The sequence below is a fragment of the Schistocerca americana genome, chromosome 5 (assembly GCF_021461395.2).
Source record: "Schistocerca americana isolate TAMUIC-IGC-003095 chromosome 5, iqSchAmer2.1, whole genome shotgun sequence".
Lineage (NCBI taxonomy): Eukaryota > Metazoa > Arthropoda > Insecta > Orthoptera > Acrididae > Schistocerca > Schistocerca americana.
The window spans coordinates 56491776-56497938 of NC_060123.1; the positions used below are offsets into that span (position 1 = coordinate 56491776).

The 6163-nt window shown below is 44.6% G+C and overlaps 1 pseudogene; it reads left to right on the plus strand.

Annotated features, from left to right (window-relative positions):
• Positions 1–5385: 5385 nt before the first annotated feature.
• LOC124616839 lies at positions 5386–5503 on the plus strand (annotated as a pseudogene).
• Positions 5504–6163: the final 660 nt, after the last annotated feature.

Genomic DNA, 6163 nt, shown 5'->3' on the forward strand with positions numbered 1-6163 from the left:
CATCGTTCTAAATCTCTACAGACATGATTTGACTCACTTGACCACTTTCCCGCACTAAACTAATATATCATAACAATATTTAAACAAAAAAATGTTATAAACATCTAGCTGCATTCAGACCGCTTACGGAAGTGCACTCACGTTAAATGACAACGAATTATCATTAAATGTAGCTTAAACAATTATTTAGTCCTGCTTGTCAGACGTGCCTTCTGGCATTCTTTTACAAAGGTGGCGTCCGCTAACACAAGTGACAGACGACTTTTAAATTAGCACAGGTTTTTAACAGTAATTGCAATCAACGTTTAAATAAAGTTACTGGCAAAATAGTAAACTGTTCATTAAGTAATAACACAAGAATGACAAAATATTAGGTATTCTGCTGCTTTCAATTGCTGTGTAAATGTAGAGAATACAATGTTCTGGCAAACATAATGAAAAAGATGTGCAAGACGATGTAAATCCATAAATAAAATAGATAGATATACTTAGCTTTTAGGGATGATAGCTCAGTGCAATGCTATCATCTGAGACACAGTTTATTGAAATCGCATGAAGCGATTAAAAATTGTTTTTTCGGAAGGCCATTGTGAAAATTTTTTCACTGTGAGATATTAACTTCTGTAGTTTTGTAGATACTGAGATACTGTTGTGTCACTGGATGCACTTCATTTTTCTGAGCTGGCAGGTGTATTCAGATTTTCATTAATGTTTGATGTGCGTTATTGTCGGATCTTAGAGAGCAGTGACCTGGCCGTCTTTAAGAGTGTCTGACACTCCGCCATTTCCTGGAGCATATTCTCTACAAAGGCAAAGCGAGCTTCAGCCGTGCAGGTTCCCCGCTCTGGCGTTTACCCGTTTCCGGCGAAGCGCTCGTTCTGTCTGCACCTGAGCTCGCCTGGGGCGGAAACCGTCAATTAGCCAGGCTGGCCGCGGCGCGCCGTATGCACTGGCTCCACTTGAGGGTTCAGATGTGCAACAAATTCATCTCTCTTTAATACCAGGCCCAGGTGGACGAATATCTCGCCCCCGTACTCACTCGTAACGTTACATTGTGTTACACGGCAGTAAATAGTACACCATTCCTCGTAGTCACTTTGAACTGTTTGCCTTGATACACCAACAATTAGGGGAACTTGATTCGCGATGTGGTACATCAAGACACAATAGCTCCTTTCTGCTTTTCTGTTGCGTCTCCAGTTTGACAAATCTTACTGCACTGCTCCCGAACAACCGACTGGCGTATACCCAGCATTTACATAGGTGGTTTATGGTCACGTGACCGAATGGTGCCAGTTCTACACCGTCTACAGTGCTCAAAGCGACCATTGTGTTCTTTTAAGAGGACTACAGGTTTTTTGCCTGGTGGAGACGAGGAGGGGGATACTACTCTTCTTTGTTAATAACTTCCATTACTACTTTAGAGGTTGGCAGCAAAATAGCCAAGCTGTGTGATGTCCACTATCAAAACAGGCGCAGGATATAGGGTTAAAACTCAACTCATCCAGAACCAAAGCGGTACTGATTGATCGTACTAGGCTCGTTTGCCCGGAATATCCGAATGCCTACCATCTTCAACCCTACATGGGATAAACATCAACTTCTCTCCTTCAGCAAGAAGTTTACGACTAATAATAGATGAAAATATAAATCTAACTGAGCACGTAACTGTAATGTTCGAGAAGGCATCAGAATCTCTCCATGCCCTACAAAAATATAAAAAGCTCTTCCGTCTTGACCTGTAAGAAGGAACTTGTACAAAGAAGGAACTTGTACAAATACCTATAGTGATTAACCAGAACATTATAAACACCTACCTAATAGCTGGTATGTCCAGCTTTGGCTTGGGTAACAGCGGCAGCATGTCGTCCCATGGGAGCAATGAGGCCTTGGTAGATCGCTGGAGGGAGCTGGCATCAAATCTGCACACACAAGTCCCGTAAATTCCGGGAAGGGAGGCGATGAGCTCTGACGCCACGTTCTATCACACTCCAAATGTGTTCGATAGGGTTCAGATCCGACGAGCTGAGGGGCCAGTGCAACAACTGTAACTCGTCACTGAGTTCCTCCAACCATTCCATCACATTCTTGGCCTTTCGACACGGGGCATTATCTTGTTGAAAAATGCCACTGCTGTCGAGAAACACGATCTTTAAGAAGGGGTGTAAGTGACCTGCACCCAGTGAACTAGAGACCTTGGCCACCAAGGTGCCTTGCACGAGCTCCACTGGACCCATGGATGCCCACGTGAATGTTCCCCAGAGCATACTGGAGCCGCCGCCAGCTTGACTCCTTCCGGCAGTACAGGTGTCAAAAGAGCTGTTTCCCTGGTAGGTGACGCCCTCCCGTCGGTATTCATCAGACACTGCAGCACTTTCCCACTGCGCCATCGTCCAGTGCCGATGGTCGCATGCCCATTTCATTTGCAGTTGCCGATTTCTTTGTATTAACATTGGCACATGCACGACTTGTCGGCAAAGGAATCCCATCGTAAGGAGTGTCCAGTGCACTGTTTATTCTGACAGACTTGTGCTTCGCCCAGCATTAAAGTCTAATGTTAGTTCAGTCACAGTTTACTGCCTGTCCTGCTTTACCACTCTGTTCAGCCTACGACGTCTGACATCTGTAATGAGGGGTGCCCGCCGAACGTCAAGACGTCTGGACGTGGTTCAGCTTGGTTTAGCCACGAGTTGAAGACACTCACCAAGCACTCCTCGAACATCCGACAAGTTGGGCAGTTTCTGAAATGCTCATGCCGAGCCTTGAGGCCCTCACAATCTGCCCTCAGTCAAACCAAGATAGATCGCACGTCTTCCACATCCTACATACGGACAGCACACTCACTGATTATACGAGGTGCATTCAAGTTCTAAGGCCTCCGATTTTTTATCTAATTAACTACTCACCCGAAATCGATGAAACTGGCGTTACTTCTCGACGTAATCGCCCTGCAGACGTACACATTGTTCACAATGACGCCATGATTCCATGGCAGCGGCGAAGGCTTCTTCAGGAGTCTGTTTTGACAACTGGAAAATCGCTGAGGCAATAGCAGCATGGCTGGTGAATGTGCGGCCACGGAGAGTGTCTTTCATTGTTGGAAAAAGCCAAAAGTCACTAGGAGCCAGGTCAGGTGAGTAGGGAGCATGAGGAATCACTTCAAAGTTGTTATCACGAAGAAACTGTTGCGTAACGTTAGCTCGATGTGCGGCTGTGTTGTCTTGGTGAAACAGCACACGCGCAGCCCTTCCCGGACGTTTTTGTTGCAGTGCAGGAAGGAATTTGTTCTTCAAAACATTTTCGTAGGATGCACCTGTTACCGTAGTAACCTTTGGAACGCAATGGGTAAGGATTACGCCCTCGCTGTTCCAGAACATGGACACCATCATTTTTTCATCACTGGCGGTTACCCGAAATTTTTTTGGTGGCGGTAAATCTGTGTGCTTCCATTGAGCTGACTGGCGCTTTGTTTCTGGATTGAAAAATGGCATCCACGTCTCATCCATTGTCACAACCGACGAAAAGAAAGTCCCATTCGTGCTGTCGTTGCGCGTCAACATTGCTTGGCAACATGCCACACGGACAGCCATGTGGTCGTCCGTCAGCATTCGTGGCACCCACCTGGATGACACTTTTCGCATTTTCAGGTCGTCATGCAGGATTGTGTGCACAGAACCCACAGAAATGCCAACTCTGGAGGCGATCTGTTCAACAGTCATTCGCAGATCCCCCAAAACAATTCTCTCCACTTTCTCGATCATGTCGTCAGACCGGCTTGTGCGAGCCTGAGGTTGTTTCGGTTTGTTGTCACACGATGTTCTGCCTTCATTAAACTGTCGCACCCACGAATGCACTTTCGACGACACATCCATAACTCCATCACCACATGTCTCCTTCAACTGTCGTTGAATTTCAATTGGTTTCACACCACGCAAATTCAGAAAACGAATGATTGCACGCTGTCAAGTAAGGAAGACGTCGCCATTTTAAGTATTTAAAACAGTTCTCGTTCTCGCCGCTGGCGGTAAAATTCCATCTGCCGTATGGTGCTGCCATCTCTGGGATGTATTGACAATGAACGCAGCCTCATTTTAAAACAATGCGCATGTTTCTATCTCTTTCCAGTTCGGAGAAAAAAAATCGGAGGCCTTAGAACTTGAATGCACCTCGTACACGCACCGTGCGTGTGTCTGACTAGCAGTCATTCGTCGTCAGGTGACGCTGCTGTCGCCTGAAAGGATTTCTGTCGACAGTAGTGGTCATAATGTTCTGGCTGATCAGTGTAAACTTCCATTTATCGGTTACAGCGATGTTATCCTACAAGGCCTTTCACAGGAAAGTTCACAGTGCCTCGAACTGGTTACGAATGCCACTGTTGCTTATGTCTGCGATGTTCGACTCTTTGCTCACATTTCACCACCACATGCACAGCTATCTTGGCCGCGTGCAGGCAAACGCAGAGGTTTACATACCATCTGTCTTCTCTACTATTTTATCAGTGGGCACTTTCCTTCACATCTCTCCTCGTTCTTAAAGTCCTTGTCTGAACAACACAGAAGAAAGACCCGTCCCCATAAGAGCAAAATCCTTTCTGTCCCACTCAATCGTTCAGCCACCTTCTGGAAGTAGCAGGAACCCGCATTGTATTAGAGAGTTAAATAACAACTCCAACTGTAGAAGACGGGGAATGAGATATATGCTAAAGCAACAATGAGAGTACCAATGTCCCTGTATGCACTCGTTATCCTTGTACATCCCTCGTTCCAACCTGATCTTCCTCTTTTGTCTTAAATTTCCTTTTTCCAGAACTCCCCATATCAGTAAACGTCTATTCTGCAGACCAATAAATTCTTCTGTTATATGCCGCTATCGTTATTGCTATTAATGTCACAGCTATTGTCATTATTGTTATCATTATTCTTCTTTCTTCATTTGGGTCATCTAAGGACCACGCACGAATTTCATTGCTTCCTTCTTTGGTGTTCTTTCTTTTTCCTACAGTATTCTTTCATCTTTTCACTATGTATCGTTTTTCTATCCTCAGACCATTTTGCCATTGTCTTCTTCTCCCTCCTGCATTGGAATCCTTCCATTTTTACCACTTTCCTCTTGAAAGTCTCTCTTTATGTTGCATCTTTTTCACTTATGTTGTTTCTTTCCAATTTTTTCCTAAATTCTTGAATCTAGGCTATTGTTGACTTCTTGTCCCAAAGATATTTAGAAATCTGTTTGGTTAACCTGCTGCTGTTCGTTCCGTATAAGTGTCAAAATATACCAGTCGCCTCTCTCGTAGTATTTCATTATGTTTTCTATGTTGCAACAAACTTCTTCATTGCTTCCTAATTTCCATACCTCTGTATTTTTTGGTGGCCCAAGTATATTTCGGGCAACGGCCATGCCGCAGTGGTTGCACTGGTTCCCCTGAGATCACAGAAGTTAAGCGTTGTCGGGCGTGGTCAGCACTTGTATGGGTGACCATCCAGGCCACCATGCGCTGTTGCCATTTTTCGGAGTGCGCTCAGCCTCGTGATGCCAATTGAGGAGCTACTCGACCGAATAGTAGCAGCTTCAGTCAAGAATACCATCATAGCGACCGGGAGAGCGGTGTGCTGACCCAACGCCCCTCCTATCCGCATCCTCCACGGAGGATGACACGGCGGTCGGATGCTACCGGTAGGCCATTCGTGGCCTGAAGACGCAGGGCAAGTATTTTTCGAATAATTTTTCTTTCACGTTTGTGTAATTTGTAGTTCAGTACTAAACATTCACTTGCATAAAGACATTCTGGTTTTACTACTGTGTTATAGTGCTGTATCTTCAAAATTTTAGACAGACACCATTTGTTGGAGACATTCCTAGTTATTGCATAAGCTCTCTCCACTTTGTGTACTCTTTCTTCTACAGCGAATTTTTCTAAGCCATTTCCTCGGATAATTTCTCCCAAATATTTAAATTTATTTGCCCTCTTTATTGGGCCTATATCTGTTGCTAGGGATTCTGGAGCATTTTTTGTATTTGTCATAAATTTTGTTTTCCCTACAGATATTGTTAAACCTGCTTTGTTGGCTGTTTCTTCTAAGAGATTGATTTGTATTCCAGCATTTGTTAGGTTTTCAGAAAGAATGGCAAAATCATCTGCAAATGCTAAACAGTGAATTTCAAT